General features: G+C 43.0%; 1 pseudogene; it reads right to left on the bottom strand.

Annotated features, from left to right (window-relative positions):
* Positions 1 to 18,369, bottom strand: part of LOC139385777 (acetylcholinesterase-like) — a 554,167-nt pseudogene that overhangs the window by 527,207 nt on the left and 8,591 nt on the right.

The raw sequence follows: 18,369 nt of genomic DNA, 5'->3' as shown, positions 1-18,369 counted from the left end.
CACACTTAAACAACTCGTATTAAAGTGCCATTATCTAAAATGACAGTGATGTGGTTCTCGTGACGGTTCTTCTCACAGGTTGCCACGGTATTTGACTTGGCTCTGAGGAAAACGATTTGATCCGTTTAGTTTATCACAGTGACAACACACATTAATCAGAATGTCATTTTCACATCAATGTTAAAGTGGCAGGTTCAAATCTGTTCTGACACTGATTCGAAAGGCAAAAGAAACAATGACATCAAAAATAATTTCTCCAAGTTCTAGTCAGTCCGAAACCCTTAAGAAACGGACATGTGATAATCAAAATAAAACAGTAGATGAAAAATGACCTATTTTAGAACACATGTGGACACGAAGGGAATGTTAAACAGATCAAAACAACTCAAACTTTATTTGAAGTTAATTTCTCATATGTTTTACACTTCACAGGCATTCAAGGCAATAAGAGGTCCATCACCTACACTGCTCATGTGCCATCACACAAACCTACTTAAAACCGATCCTTCTTTATCACGCAGACAACTCATTACACACTCATTTATAGTTTACCTCTCTCTCACTCTGTATCTCTGTATCTCTGTATCTCTCTGTCTCTCTCTCTGTCTCTCTCTCTCTCTCTGTCTCTCTCGCTCTCTCTCTCTCTCTCGATGCAAGGATCCACTGCTGAAAGTCCCACCACAGACAATGTTCTCTCTTGTTGGAAAACTTTTTCAAAAACGAGGGCACACCGTCACACGTAATGCCAACGGCCTATCTTCAACCTCCACACACCCCGATGAACACACACACTCTGAGGTGGGAGCCGGCAGCCATCTTATGCCGAGTCACTTTTAAAAGGTCACACAGGAAGGAACGGTCCAAAACTGTGTGTGTTAATGTGTGTGCGTGTGTGTGTGTGTGTGTGTGTGTGTGTGTGTGTGTGTGTGTGTGTGTGTGTGTGTGTGTGTGTGTGTGTGTGTGTGTGTGTGTGTGTGTGTGTGTGTGTTTGTGTGTGTGTCTATGTGTGTCTGTGTGTATGTCTATGTGTATGTCTATGTGTGTGTCTGTGTGTGTGTGTGTGTGTGTGTGTGTGTGTGTGTGTGTGTGTGTGTGTGTGTGTGTGTGTGTGTGTGTGTGTGTGTGTGTGTGTGTGTGTGTGTGTGTGTCTATGTGTGTGTCTGTGTGTGTGTGTGTGTGTGTGTGTGTGTGTGTGTGTGTGTGTGTGTGTGTGTGTGTGTGTGTGTGTGTCTGTGTGTCTGTCTGTGTGTGTGTGTATGACTTTTTGAGAAACGATCCAGACTGGTTATGGCCCAAATAAAAGGCTATGGCATTTAAAGATCTCAGACCATCTGTTACAGAAAAATACATACATAACAAGTAAAATAGATGAATAGATAAATGGATATCTCACTCAGAGTAGTCAACATCATCCCCACCACATACCAAACATAGTTCTGTATGAAGAAATTATGTGTTTAAATCCACCCATAGATCCAGTAAATAAACAGTGAATATACAGTTGAAGTCGGAAGTTTACGTACACCTTAGCCAAATACATTTAAACTCAGTTTTTCACAATTCCTGACATTTAATCCAAGTTAAAATTATCTGTCTTAGGTCAGTTAGGATCACCACTGTATTTTAAGAATTTTGAAATGTCAGAATAATAGTGGAGAGAAGCTTTTATTTGTTTCATCACATTCCCAGTGGTCAGAGGTTTACATACACTCAATTAGTGTCTTAAAATTGTTTAACTTGGGGCAAATGTTTCGGGTAGCCTTCCACAAGCGTCCCAAAATATGTTGGGTGAATTTTGGCCCATTCCTCCAGACAGAGCTGGTGTAACTGAGTCAGGTTCGTGTGCATCCTTGCTCGCACACGCTTTTTCAGTTCTGCCGACACATTTTCTATTGGATTGAGGTCAGGGCTTTGTGATGGCCACTCCAATACCTTGTTCTTTGTTGTCCTTAAGCAATTTTGCCACAACTTTGGAAGCATGCTTGGGGTCATTGTCCATTTGGAAGACCCACTTACGACCAAGCTTTAACTTGATGTCTTGAGATGCTGCTTCAATATATCCAAATAATTGTCCTTCCTCATGAAGCCACCTATTTTGTCAAGTGCACCAGTCCCTACTGCATCAAAGTACCCCCACTACATGATGCTGCCACCCCAGTGCTTCACGGTTGGGATGGTGTACTTCGGCTTGCAAGCCTCCCCCTTTTTCCTTCAAATATAATGATGGTCATTTTAGCCAAACAGTCCTATTTTTGTTTCATCAGACCAGAGGACATTTCTCCAAAAAGTACAATATTTGTCCCCATGTGCAGTTGCAAACCACAGTCTGGCATTTTTATGGCGGTTTTGGAGTGGTGGCTTCTTCCTTGCTGAGCGGCCTTTTAGGTTATGTCGATATAGGACTCGTTATTCTGTGGATATAGATACTTTTGTACCTGTTTCCTCCAGCATCTCCACAAAGTACTTTACTGTTCTGGGATTGATTTTCACTATTCGCACCAAAGTACATTCATTTCTAGGAGACAGAATGCGTCTCCTTCCTAAGCGGTATGACAGTTGCGTGGTCCCATGGTGTTTATACTTGCGTACTACTGTTTGTTCAGATGAACGTGGTACCTTCAGGTGTTTGGAAATTGCTCCCTAGGATGAACCAGACTTTGGAGGTATACCATTTTTTTTCTGAGGTCTTGGCTGATTTCTTTTGAAGGTAGGCCTTGAAATACACCCACAGGAACAACTCCAGTTGACTCAAATTATGTCAATTAGCCTATCAGAAGCTTCTAAAGCCATGACATAATTTTCTGGAATATTCCAAAGTGTTTAAAGGCACAGTAAATGTATTGTATGTAAACTTCTGAACCACTGGAATTATGACACAGTGAATTATAAGTGAAATAATCTGTCTGTAAACAATTGTTGGAAAAACCCTAACCCTAACCCTAACCCTAACCAATTTGCCAAAACTGTAGTTTGATAATTAACAAGAAATGTGTGGAGTGGTTGAAAAATGAGTTTTAATGACTCCAACCTAAGTGTATGTAAACTTCCGATTTCAACTGTAGGTACACACACACACACACACACACACACACACACACACACACACACACACACACACACACACACACACACACACACACACACACACACACACACACACACACACACACACACACAAACACACACACACACACACCACACAGAAACACACACTCACACTTACTTATACACACACTAATCTTGCAAGAAAGGACTGTACTGTAATCATTGTCAATCAATCAATCAATTAAATGTTATTTGTCACAGACACATGGTTAGCAGATGTTAATGCGAAATGCTTGTGCTTCTAGTTCCGACAATGCAGTAGCGAAATGCTTGTGCTTCTAGTTCCGACAATGCAGTAATAATCAACGAGTAATCTAGCTAACAATTCCAAACTACTACCTTATACACACAAGTGTAAAGGGATAAAGAATATGTACATACAGATATATGAATGACTGATGGTACAGAGCGGCATAGGTAAGATGCAGCAGATAGTATCGAGTACAGTATATACATATGAGATGAGTATGTAAACAAAGTGGCATATTTTAAAGTGGCTAGTGATACATGTATTACATAAAGATGCAGTAGATGATATAGAGTACAGTATATACGTATATATATGAGATAAATAATGTAGGGTATGTATTAAGTAGCATTGTTTAAAGTGGCTAGTGATATATTTTACATCAATTCCCATCACTTCCCATTATTAAAGTGGCTGGAGATGAGTCAGTGTGTTGGCAGCAGCCACTCAATGTTAGTGGTGGCTGTATAACAGTCTGATGGCCTTGAGATAGAAGCTATTTTTCAGTCTCTCGGTCCAAGCTTTGATGCACCTGTACTGACCTCGCCTTCTGGATGATAGCGGGGTGAACAGGCAGTGGCTCGGGTGGTTGTTGTCCTTGATGATCTTCATGGCCTTCCCGTGACATTGGGTGGTGTAGCTGTCCTGGAGGGCAGGTAGTTTGCCCCCGGTGATGCGTTGTGCAGACCTCACTACCCTCTGGAGAGCCTTACGGTTGTGGGCGGAGCAGTTGCCGTACCAGGCGGTGATACAGCCCGACAGGATGCTCTCGATTGTGCATCTGTAGAAGTTTGTGAGTGCTTTTGGTGACAAGCCAAATTTCTTCAGCCTCCTGAGGTTGAAGAGGCGCTGCTGCGCCTTCTTCACGATGCTGTCTGTGTGGGTGGACCAATTCAGTTTGTTTGTGATGTGTACGCCGAGGAACTTAAAACTTACTACCTTCTCCACTACTGTTCCATCGATGTGGATAGGGGGGTGTTCCCTCTGCTGTTTCCTGAAGTCCACAATAATCTCCTTAGTTTTGTTGACGTTGAGTTATTTTCCTGACACCACACTCCGAGGGCCCTCACCTCCTCCCTGTAGGCCGTCTCGTCATTGTTAGTAATCAAGCCTACCACTGTTGTGTCATCTGCAAACGTGATGATTGAGGTGGAGGCGTGCGTGGCAACGCAGTCGTGGGTGAACAGGGAGTACAGGAGAGGGCTCAGAACGCACCCTTCTGGGGCCCCAGTGTTGAGGATCAGCGGGGTGGAGATGTTGTTACCTACCCTCACCACCTGGGGGCGGCCCGTTAGGAAGTCCAGTACCCAGTTGCACATGGCGGTGTCAAGACCCAGGTTCTCGAGCTTGATGACGAGTTTGGAGAGGACTATTGTGTTAAATGCTGAGCTGTAGTTGATGAACAGCATTCTCACATAGGTATTCCTCTTGTCCAGATGGGTTAGTGCAGTGTGCAGTGTGGTTGAGATTGCATCGTCTGTGGATCTATTTGGGCGGTAAGCAAATTGGAGTGGGTCTAGGGTGTCAGGTAGAGTGGAGGTGATATGGTCCTTGACTCTCAAAGCACTTCATGATGACGGAAGTGAGTGCTACGGGGCGGTAGTCGTTTAGCTCAGTTACCTTAGCTTTCTTGGGAACAGGAACAATGGTGGCCCTCTTGAAGCATGTGGGAACAACAGACTGGGATAGGGATTGATTGAATATGTCCGTAAACACACCAGCCAGCTGGTCTGCGCATGCTCTGAGTGCGCGGCTGGGGATGCCGTCTGGGCCTGCAGCCTTGTGAGGGTTAACACGTTTAAATATTTTACTCACCTCGGCTGCAGTGAAGGAGAGTCCGCATGTTTTGGTTGTGGGCCGTGTCAGTGGCACTGTATTGTCCTCAAAGCGGGCAAAAAATAAATTTAGTCTGCCTGGGAGCAAGTCATCCTGGTCCGTGACTGGGCTGGTTTTCTTTTTGTAATCCGTGATTGACTGTAGACCCTGCCACATTCCTCTTGTGTCTGAGCCGTTGAATTGCGATTCTACTTTGTATCTATACTGACGCTTAGCTTGTTTGATTGCCTTGCGGAGGGAATAGCTACACTGTTTGTATTCGGTCATGTTTCCGGTCACCTTGCCCTGATTAAAAGCAGTGGTTTGCGCTTTCAGTTTCACGCGAATGCTGCCATCAATCCACGGTTTCTGGTTTGGGAATGTTTTAATCGTTGCTATGGGAACGACATCTTCAACGCACGTTCTAATGAACTCGCTCACCAAATCAGCGTATTCGTCAATGTTGTTGTTTGATGCAATACGAAACATATCCCAGTCCACGTGATGGAAGCAGTCTTGGAGCGTGGAATCAGATTGGTTGGACCAGCGTTGAACAGATCTCAGCGTGGGAGCTTCTTGTTTTAGCTTCTGTCTGTAGGCAGGGAGCAACAAAATGGAGTCGTGGTCAGCTTTTCCGAGAGGAGGGCGGGGGAGGGCCTTATATGCATCGCGGAAGTTAGAATAGCAATGATCAAAGGTTTTACCAGCCCTGGTTGCGCAATCGATATGCTGATACAATTTAGGGAGTCTTGTTTTCTGATTAGCCTTGTTAAAATCCCCAGCTACAATGAATGCAGCCTCAGGATGTGTGGATTTCAGTTTGCAAAGAGTCAAATAAAGTTTGTTCAGAGCCATCGATGTGTCTGCTTGGGGGGGAATATATACGGCTGTGATTATAATCGAAGAGAATTCCCTTGGTAGATAATGCGGTCGACATTTGATTGTGAGGAATTCTAAATCAGGTGAACAGAAGGACTTGAGTTCCTGTATGTTGTTGTGACCACACCACGTCTCGTTAACCATAAAGCATACGCCCCCGCCCCTCTTCTTACCAGAAAGATGTTTGTTTCTGTCGGCGCGACGCGTGGAGAAACCAGCTGGCTATGTGAACTTTGCATTGTGACACTGTTTACTCTCTTGTTAATTCACCGCACCAAACATCTCTATCGATCCTTTGCCCCACCAAACACAGAAACATATATCTTGTTACTTTACCCCACCAAACAAAGAAACATGTCTCTTGCTACTTTACCCCACCAAACCAACTGAAACATCTCTCCCGTTACTTTACCCCACCAAACACACAGAAACATCTCTCCTGTTACTTCACCCCACCAAATACACAGAAACATCTCTCCTGTTACTTTACCCCACCAAACATACAGAAACATCTCTCCTGTTACTTTACCCCACCAAACCAACACACATAGACATGACATCTTCAGATACAGAAAGCAAGACACAGTTACAATGGAAAGGACAAGAAGAAATATGACAGTGCAGACAGATTTAGCAGTGACCAGTGAAAAGGCCTGGCATTTACATTCAGAAACAAATGTGGCTTGTGAACTTTTATTTCCTGACAATTTATTGTCTCAGGGAAAAGCAAAGAAAAGTATAATTTAAAAGTTTGTCTTTGAAAATGTATCTCCAATGACCCATTAACTCTTTAAATGTGATGCATAATTGAAGCTCCAGTCCAATCTAGTCCAATTTAATCCCAACAACTGTGATCCAGTACAAACCAGAGGAATGGATGGGTCCAGTCCAGACCAGAGTAATGGTTGGGTCCAGTCCCAGGTCTAGGGCTCCAAGGGTCTCTGGTCACAGTCCTGCTGTGCTGTCTCTCTGAACATCTCAGGCTCTGGTCACAGTCCTGCTGCTTCTGTCCCTCTGGACAACTCAGGCTCTGGTCAGAGTAGTGATTGTTCCACTGTTGTTCTACCAACACTCACTGACAGACAGACAGACTGTGAAACAGGCAGGCAGAGAGAAAGAGGGATCAGGACGGAATAGGTAGGAAGAGAGAGACAGATGTGTGAGCATGATATAGCTTGCCCAAGAAGGGGCTGCAAATTAAGTGTTTCCAACAATCAAACACTTTCCAAATCAGCATAACTTAAACACTCAGCATCAGAGTGAGATATAAGAATTTGACATCCAGATCTTCCTCAAACACTAACCTAATCCTACCATCCATCTGTACTTTATCTACAGCTGATCCCTGTGATTGTACTGTTATGGGAACATACTGATCCCTAGGATCGTACTGCCATGATAACTTACTGATCCCTGTGTTTGTAATGCCATGGGAACAGACTGATCACATGCGATTGTACTGCCATGGTAACTTACTGATCCCTGTGTTTGTACTGCCATGGGAGCAGACTCATCCCATGTAATTGTACTGCCATGGGAACAGACTGACCCTATCTGATTGTACTGCTGTGGGAACAGACTGATCCCATGTAATTGTACTGCCATGGGAACAGACTGATCCCATGTGGTTGTATTGAGTTGGGAACAGACTGATCCCGTGTGATTGTATTGCCATGGGAACAGACTGATCCTATCTGATTGTACTGCTATGGGAACAGACTGATCCCATTTAATTGTACTGCCATGGGAACAGACTGATCCCATGTGTTTGTAATGCGTTGGGAACAGACTGATCCCGTGAGATTGTACTGCCAAGGAACAGACTGATCCCTGTGATTGCATTGCCATGGTTGTATTTAGTTGGGAACAGACTGATCCCGTGTGATTGTATTTGCCAAGGAACAGACTGATCCCGTGAGATTGTACTGCCAAGGAACAGACTGATCCCGTGTGATTGTACTGCCATGGGAACAGACTGATCCCTGTGATTGCATTGCCATGGGAACAGACTGATCCCATGTGATTGTACTGCCATGGGAACAGACTGATCCCGTGAGATTGTATTGCCAAGGAACAGACTGATGTAATGTGATTGTACTGCCATGGGAACAGACTGATATGATGTGATTGTATTGCCAAGGAACAGACTGATATAATGTGATTGTACTGCCATGGGAACAGACTGATCCCTGTGATCGCATTTCCATGGGAACATACTGATTCCATGTGATTGTATTGCTATGAGGACATACTGATTCCATGTGATTGTATTGTTATGGGAACATACTGATTCCATGTGATTGTATTGCTATGGGAACATACTGATTCCATGTTATTGTATTGCTATGGGAACATACTGATTCCATGTTATTGTATTGCTATGGGAACATACTGATTCCATGTGATTGTATTGCTATGGGAACATACTGATTCCATGTGATTGTATTGCTATGGGAACATACTGATCCCATGTGATTGTATTGCTATGGGAACATACTGATCCCATGTGATTGTATTGTTATGGGAACATACTGATTCCATGTGATTGTATTGCTATGGGAACATACTGATTCCATGTGATTGTATTGCTATGGGAACATACTGATTCCATGTGATTGTATTGCTATGGGAACATACTGATTCCATGTTATTGTATTGCTATGGGAACATACTGATTCCATGTGATTGTATTGCTATGGGAACATACTGATTCCATGTGATTGTATTGCTATGGGAACATACTGATCCCATGTGATTGTATTGCTATGGGAACGTACTGATCCCATGTGATTGTATTGCTATTGGAACATACTGATCCCATACTAAACATTTGTTGCATTCCTTAGCTTGGCTGGTTTCTTTCTTTTCTCTGAATGAACAATCACGATACCACATTACCAGACCTAATGAACAGTCACTATGTCACGTTACCAGACCTAAAGAACACTCATCACCTAGCAACCGAGAGAGAGAGTGCAAGACAAAGTGAGATAAACTTGGGAGCATTTTCTTTCAGTAAAGGGAGGGAAGTTTAGAATTAGGCAGCAACCTTTGCTTCTTGCTTTGCCCAATGCGGTATCATTTCCAAAAGGTCTTTGTCATTCACGTTGCTCAATCTGTTCTTTTTGAATCTGTTTTGCTATCTTTTGTGATATGAATGCAACGCACCTCCCAAACTACAGTTTTTTCCAACTGCTTACACACGTTTTCAAAACTGTCTCCTTTTTTTCAAAACTCTACACACAATTCCCAAAACTGCACACACAAAATGCAAAATGCCTCACATCTCCTTCAAAATGTAACACTGCATTCAAAAGGCTACGAACACATGTCAGAATGAAGCATTTGCATCAAATGGCAAACACTGCTTTCATAATAGTACATTTTTGGATATAGCATGTAAACACTGTTGTTCTAAATCTAAAGCTCTTTGGTCCTTCATAGGCTTATATCTACATTTCAATACAATGTTCTACAGTGAAAGTAATCTGCTGAGAGGGGTAACAAGTACACTGTTAACACCATTGCAATGTAGAAACAGAAAATATTTATTCGGCCAAACATTACTGTTGTATACAGTAGCATACAACAAAACCATAAACATATGTAAACCAAAACTATATTCTTTAGAATACAGTAAAGAACACAATTGTGTGTGTGGGGTCCCGGGGGGACAGTCCAGGAATTGGTAGGGGGGGGCAGTCACCAGTGCTAAGCTACCCTTCATCTCTTCTCTGGCCTGGGTCTGGCCACAATACTTCGTCCACATCACAAGATACGTTTTCTCTTGCCAAACATCGAGGGAAGTATCTCCTAGCGTGGCGTATCCAACCTTGGACAGAGGCAACCTCTATGTCCCCACATGGAGGGAAGTATCTCCTAGCATGGCGTATCCAACCTTGGACAGAGGCAACCTCTATGTCCCCACATGGAGGGAAGTATCTCTTAACATGGCGTATCCAACCTTGGACAAAGGCAACCTCTATGTCCCCACATGCGTCCTCCATTGCCTGGAGAAGCGGCATGCGGGCATAGGGTTGGCGATCATACACTTTCCAGTGCCAGGCTGAGAAGAATTCCTCTATGGGATTTAGAAAAGGTGAATATGGGGGTAGGTACAAAACTACAAATTGTGGATGGGTGGCAAACCGGTTTTGGACCAGAACAGCCCGGTGAAAACTAACATTGTCCCATAAAACCACAAATCCAGCAGGATTCTGATCTGGATCAGGGACAAGCATTGTGTAAATTGCATCCAGAAAAGTGAGCATATGGCCGGTGTTGTACGGACCCAGTGTGGCATTGTGATGGAGGACCCCGTTTTGAGTGATGGCAGTACACATAGTTATATTACCCCCACGCTGTCCAGGGACATTGGTAAATGCCCTCTGTCCTATTACATTTCTTCCTCGGCGCCTGGTTTTGGTGAGGTTGAAGCCAACCTCATCCACATAAATAAATTCATGGTGAATTACATGGGCATCCAGCTCCAATACTCTCTGTAACAGACAAAAGGATATACAGATGAGTAAATATGGTCTGAAGTACTGGAAGTAGTGTTGCATACATACCTCTACAAAGTAATGTCGCATATTCTTGACTCTGTCAGAGTTTCTCTCAAATGGCACCTTGTAAAGTTGTTTCATCGTCACTCGGTGCCGTTGGAGGATGCGTTGTATGGTCGACAGGCTTACAGCATTGATGTTGTTAAATATGGTGTCATTCCTCAAGATATGCTCTCTTATCTCTCGAATCCTAATTGCATTGTTGGCCAAAACCATATTTATAATTGCAGTCTCTTGAACATCTGTAAACAAGCTTCCTCGTCCTCCTTTGCCTTTCCACCCTGTACAGAATTCAAACACAGTATGTGTTCAGCATAGGGACTGTAAACAATGTACAAAAAAATGTAGTACAGCATGATAACCAACCTTCTTCATTCAATGCCGTGCAGTAAATGGATGGCTTAGAGTTACAAATGTGTATGCAATACTATGCAGTCATACGTATTTTACAGTACATTACTTTAATGCTAAAATAGTCATTATATAGTTGCATACCTGTTCTCATTTCTGAAGGTTCGAATTATGGACGCCACTGTAAATCGACTCAAGTTGGGCTGGACTCTCAGTCCAGCCTCTCTCATGGTCAAACCGTGGTTGATCACATGATCAACAAGTGTTTCCCTAATCTCATCAGAGATGGCTCTCCTTCCTTCTCTTCTTTGCCCTCGTCCTCTTCTTCATCTTCCTCTCCCTCCTACTCCTCTTGCTCTCTGTCCATTGTTGGCATCCATTGTTCAAAACAGGTAATCTGACCTATGACCTATTTATAGGCCTATACTACAGTAAAGCAGTGATTGGTTAGTGATCAGTTAAGCTATTAGTGTTTGCACATGTTTGCACATGTGAGGAGTGTGTGTGGTGAATAAGTGTAGCATTTTGATTGGTTGTGTTTGGAAAAGGAAAGCAAGTCCCTTCCTGTTAGATTTTTGTGTTTTAGGTAGAGAATTGTGTGTAGTATTTTGAAAAAAGTGTTTTATGCAATTGACAACTGAGTCAAAGTCTGAGAAATAGCTTATGGTTTTGGATATTTGGTGTGTAGTTATGCACTTTAAGTGAGAGGTTTCAAAAATCGTGTGACATGAAAAGATTTTGTGTGTAAGCAGTTGGAAAAAACTGTAATACACTGAGGACAAAACCAACATCCCAAACTAACACACTGAGGACAAAACCAACATCCCAAACAATACACACTGAGGACAAAACCAACATCCCAAACAATACACACTGAGGACAAAACCAACATCCCAAACAATACACACTGAGGACATAACCAACATCCCAAACAATACACACTGAGGACATAACCAACAACCCAAACAATACACACTGAGGACAAAACCAACATCCCAAACAATACACACTGAGGACAAAACCAACATCCCAAACAATACACACTGAGGACAACACCAACATCTCAAACAATACACACTGAGGACATAACCACCATCCCAAACAATACACACTGAGGACATAACCAACAACCCAAACAATACACACTGAGGACATAACCAACATCCCAAACAATACACACTGAGGACATAACCAACATCCCAAACAATACACCCTGAGGACATAACCAACATCCCAAACAATACACACTGAGGACAAAACCAACATCCCAAACAATACACACTGAGGACATAACCAACATCCCAAACAATACACACGGAGGAAAAAAACAACATCTCAAACAATTCACACTGAGGACAAAACCAACATCCCAAACGAATACACTGAGGACAAAACCAACATCCCAAATAATACACAATGAGGACAAAGCCAACATTCCAAACAATTCGCACTGAGGACAAAACCAACATCCCAAATAATACACAATGAGGACAAAGCCAACATCCCAAACAATTCACACTGAGGACAAAACCAACATCCCAAACGAATACACTGAGGACAAAACCAACATCCCAAACGAATACACTGAGGACAAAACCAACATCCCAAACTAATACACTGAGGACAAAACCAACATCCCAAACTAATACACTGAGGACAAAGCCAACATCAAATCAAATCAAATCAAATGTACAGTACCTTGCGAAAGTATTCGGCCCCCTTGAACTTTGCGACCTTTTGCCACATTTCAGGCTTCAAACATAAAGATATAAAACTGTATTTTTTTGTGAGGAATCAACAACAAGTGGGACACAATCATGAAGTGGAATGACATTTATTGGATATTTCAAACTTTTTTAACAAATCAAAAACTAAAAAATTGGGCGTGCAAAATTATTCAGCCCCTTTACTTTCAGTGCAGCAAACTCTCTCCAGAAGTTCAGTGAGGATCTCTGAATAATCCAATGTTGACCTAAATGACTAATGATGATAAATACAATCCACCTGTGTGTAATCAAGTCTCCGTTTAAATGCACCTGCACTGTGATAGTCTCAGAGGTCCGTTAAAAGCGCAGAGAGCATCATGAAGAACAAGGAACACACCAGGCAGGTTCGAGATACTGTTGTGAAGAAGTTTAAAGCCGGATTTGGATACAAAAAGATTTCCCAAGATTTAAACATCCCAAGGAGCACTGTGCAAGTGATAATATTGAAATGGAAGGAGTATCAGACCACTGCAAATCTACCAAGACCTGGCCGTCCCTCTAAACTTTCAGCTCATACAAGGAGAAGACTGATCAGAGATGCAGCCAAGAGGCCCATGATCACTTTGGATGAACTGCAGAGATCTACAGCTGAGGTGGGAGACTCTGTCCATAGGACAACAATCAGTTGTATATTGCACAAATCTGGCCTTTATGGAAGAGTGGCAAGAAGAAAGCCATTTCTTAAAGATATCCATAAAAAGTGTTGTTTAAAGTTTGCCACAAGCCACCTGGGAGACACACCAAACATGTGGAAGAAGGTGCTCTGGTCAGATGAAACCAAAATTGAACTTTTTGGCAACAATGCAAAATGTTATGTTTGGCGTAAAAGCAACACAGCTCATCACCCTGAACACACCATACCCACTGTCAAACATGGTGGTGGCAGCATCATGGTTTGGGCCTGCTTTTCTTCAGCAGGGACAGGGAAGATGGTTCAAATTGATGGGAAGATGGATGGAGCCAAATACAGGACCATTCTGGAAGAAAACCTGATGGCGTCTGCAAAAGACCTGAGACTGGGACGGAGATTTGTCTTCCAACAAGACAATGATGCAAAACATAAAGCAAAATCTACAATGGAATGGTTCAAAAATAAACATATCCAGGTGTTAGAATGGCCAAGTCAAAGTCCAGACCTGAATCCAATCGAGAATCTGTGGAAAGAACTGAAAACTGCTGTTCACAAATGCTCTCCATCCAACCTCACTGAGCTCGAGCTGTTTTGCAAGGAGGAATGGGAAAAAAATTCAGTCTCTCGATGTGCAAAACTGATAGAGACATACCCCAAGCGACTTACAGCTGTAATCGCAGCAAAAGGTGGCGCTACAAAGTATTAACTTAAGGGGGCTGAATAATTTTGCACACCCAATTTTTCAGATTTTGATTTGTTAAAAAAGTTTGAAATATCCAATAAATGTCGTTCCACTTCATGATTGTGTCCCACTTGTTGTTGATTCTACACAAAAAAAGACAGTTTTATATCTTTATGTTTGAAGCCTGAAATGTGGCAAAAGGTCGCAAAGTTCAAGGGGGCCGAATACTTTCGCAAGGCACTGTATTTATATAGCCCTTCGTACATCAGCTGATATCTCAAAGTGCTGTACAGAAACCCAGCCTAAAACACCAAACAGCAAGCAATGCAGGTGTAGAAGCACGGTGGCTAGGAGAAAAAAAAGGCCAAAACCTAGGAAGAAACCTAGAGAGGAACCAGGCTATGTGGGGTGGCCAGTCCTCTTCTGGCTGTGCCGGGTGGAGATTATAACAGAACATGGCCAAGATGTTCAAATGTTCATAAATGACCAGCATGGTCGAATAATAATAAGGCAGAACAGTTGAAACTGGAGCAGCAGCACGGTCAGGTGGACTGGGGACAGCAAGGAGTCGTCATGTCAGGTAGTCCTGGGGCATGGTCCTAGGGCTCAGGTCCTCCGAGAGAGAGAAAGAAAGAGAGAATTAGAGAACGCACACTTAGATTCACACAGGACACCGAATAGGACAGGAGAAGTACTCCAGATATAACAAACTGACCCTAGCCCCCCGACACATAAACTACTGCAGCATAAATACTGCCGGCTGAGACAGGAGGGGTCAGGAGACACTGTGGCCCCACCCGAGGACACCCCCGGACAGGGCCAAACAGGAACATCCCAAACAATACACACTGAGGACAAAGCCAACATCAAATAACATCAAATAATGTGTGTGTATGTGTGTGTATGTGTATATGTGTGTGTGTGTGTGTGTGTGTGTGTGTGTTTGTGTGTGTTTGTGTGTGTGTGTGTGTGCGTGTGTGTGTGTGCCAATTAATACAGATACCCTTTTTTGCAACAAAACACAAAACCCAGCGGCAGTCTGCACTGGAATTAGACTCAAATGATACATTCCAGCTCAGAATCAAAATCAATCACTCTCCCCTGAATCACAGAGGACAGAGAGTCCAACCTCGAAGCTCCAAACAAACACTTACACACACACGCCGCAGACTGGAGATCCATCCCAGTTCAATGTTACAAACACAATTGACCTCAACCTTGTAAATAAACTCAGGAAAAAAGAAATGTCCCTTTTTCAGGACCCTGTCTTTCAAAGATAATTTGTAAAAATCCAAATAACTTCACAGATCCTCATTGTAAAGGGTTTAAACACTGTTTCCCATGCTTGTTCAATGAACCATAAACAATGAATGAACTTGCACTTGTGGAACGGTCGTTAAGACACTAACAGCTTACAGACGGTAGGCAATTAAGGTCACAGTTATGAAAACTTAGGACACTAAATAGGCCTTTCTCTACTGACTCTGAAAAACACCAAAAGAACGATACCCAGGGTCCCTGCTCATCTGTGTGAATGTGCCTTAGGCATGCTGCAAGGAGGCATGAGGACTGCAGATGTGGCCAGGGCAATAAATTGCAATGTCCGTGCTGTGAGACGCCTAAGACAGTACTGCAGGGAAGCAGAATGGACAGATGATCGTCCTCGCAGTGGCAGACCACATGTAGCAACACCTGCACAGGATCGGTACATCCCGAGCATCACACCTGCGAGACAGGTAGAAGATGGCAACAACAACTGCCCGAGTTACACCAGGAACACACCAGGAACACCATGGAGTCCATGAGGAGGAGATGCACTGCAGTTCTTAATGCATCTGGTGGCCACACCACATACTGACTGTTACTTTTGATTTTGACCCCCCCCCCCCTTTGTTCAGGGACAGGTTATTCCATTTCTGTTAGTCACATGTCTGTGGAAATTGTTCAGTTTATGTCTCAGTTGTTGAATCTTGTTATGTTCATACAATTATTTACACGTTAAGTTTGTTGAAAATAAACACAGTTGACAGTGAGAGGACGTTTCTTTTTTTGCTGAGTTTATCTCTGTATCTCAATGTGTGTTTGTGTATTTGTTAGCTTGGTGCTGTGCAATCTGCAGAGACAAACCACAAAAAACACGCACCCACCCACACCCACATAAACACACAAACACACACACAGCTCAAAACCACTGTTAAACTATCAGGTTTTATCTCTCAGGATTATAGAAAAACAACTAAAAGTCAATGGTCTTTTGCATTGTGCCATGAGAACTTACCAAAAAAAACACACATTTAGAAAACTCTTGCCTCCATTTAGAAAACAACCTCATGTCTACAATACTGTAGTCTTTCAATAATCCTAAACATTTAAATAAGGCAAGTGGATCTAAAATCCTTTCTAAATGCATAGTTTCTGGTGAGTAATCTTTGACTAAGTAGTTGAATAACAAAATGATCTTGACCTGAAAACTCCCTGGGGTTAAACATCATATGCATGCGCTGCCACAACATGAAAAAAAACAGAAGATGATGATAATTCAAAACAGGGAGGCCACGGATGATGTTTGTATAATGAGCCCAATGCAGGTGTGTGTGTGTGATTGCATGTTTGCGTGTGTGCGTGTGTGTGTGTGTCTGTGTAATGAGCTAAGTGCAGGGGAGTGAGAGTGTTATTTACACTCCACAGCCAGTGCTCTGTGAAGTGGAGACTGACCCAACTCCCACTCAGACCTCCAGCACTCTGGAGGGGTAGCTGGAGACTGAGCCAACCCAGCTATAGTGCACTGCCACAGGCTAGTTTAGGCATTAGAGGCCCCTGGAGGGCCCTGACGCAGCATCACCCACTCCCTGCCCACTATATGCAAGGTTAACGTGCATAAGAAGAAAGGATATTTTTTGATGCGTAGTCTGACACGGCCGTCCGTCACACTTGCCTATGTGTGTGCCTATGTGTGTGCCTATGTGTGTGCCTATGTGTGTGCCTATGTGTGTGCCTATGTGTGTTCTCACCAGTGACGTTCTGCAGTTTGAGGAGGAAGTTGTTCCAGAACTGGCACTGATGATCTGCACGCATCATTTGAGTGTGTAGAGGGAGGAGTTTAGGGTGATGTATTCCTATTGGTCCATGCAGGATGAAAAGTGTCCAGTTCTCTTCCTCTATGGCTGAATTCCTGCCAGGGAAAACACAACAACCAACAGATTATGCCAGAGAGAAACTTTACACTGACTTAAACATCTTATTGTTTGTTGTATTCATTGCCAGTCAAAAGATTCTACACACCTACTCAAGAGTTTTTCTTTATTTTGACTATTTTCTACATTGTAGAATAATAGTGAAGACATCAAAACAACGAAATAACACATATGGAATCAGGCAGTAACCGAAAAAGGTGTTAAACAAATCAAAATATATTTTATATTTGAGATTCTTCAAATTAGCCACATTTTGTCTTGATGACAGCTTTGCATACTCTTGGCATTATCTCAAACAGCTTCACCTGGAATGCTTTTCCACCAGTCTTAATCTTAAATGAGTTCCCACACATGCTAGGCACTTGTTGGCTGCTTTTCCTTAACTCTGCAGTCCAACTCATACCAAACAATCTGAATTGGGTTGAGGTCGGGTGATTGTGGAGACCAGGTCATCTGATGCAGCACTCCATCACTCTTCTTCTTGGTCAAATAGCCCTTACACAGCCTGGAGGTCCTGTTGAAAACAAATGATAGTCCCAATAAGATAAACCAGATGTGATGGTGTATCGCTGCAGAATGCTGTGGTAGCCATGTTGTTTATTAAGTCTGCCATGAATTATAAAGAAATCACTGACAGTGGCAGCAGCAAAGCAACCCCACACCATCACACCTCCTTCTCCATGCTTCACGGTGGGAACCACACATGCGGAAATAATCCATTCACTTGCTCTGAGTCTCACAAAGAAATGGCAGATGGAACCAAAAATCTCAGATTTCCACCGCTCTAATGTCCATTGCTCATCTTTCTTGGCCCAAGCAAGTCTCTTGTTATTATTTGTGTCCTTCAGTAGCTGTTTCTTTGCAGCAATTCGACCATGAAGGCCTGTTCACGCAGTATCCTCTGAACAGTTGATGTTGAGATGTTACTTGAACTCTGTGAAGCATATATTTGGGCTGCAATTTCTGAGGTTGGTAACTCTAATGAACTTATCCTCTGCAGCAGAGGTAACTCTGGGTTTTCCTTTCCTGTGGCGTTCCTCATGTGAGCCAGGTAACTCTAATGAACTTATCCTCTGCAGCAGAGGTAACTGGGTTTTCCTTTCCTGTGAAGTTCCTCATGACAGCCAGTTAACT

This window comes from Oncorhynchus clarkii, chromosome 27 (assembly GCF_045791955.1).
Source record: "Oncorhynchus clarkii lewisi isolate Uvic-CL-2024 chromosome 27, UVic_Ocla_1.0, whole genome shotgun sequence".
Classification (NCBI taxonomy): Eukaryota; Metazoa; Chordata; class Actinopteri; order Salmoniformes; family Salmonidae; genus Oncorhynchus; species Oncorhynchus clarkii.
Note: the sequence above shows the minus strand (reverse complement) of the source record. Positions and strands in the feature narration are given on the sequence as shown.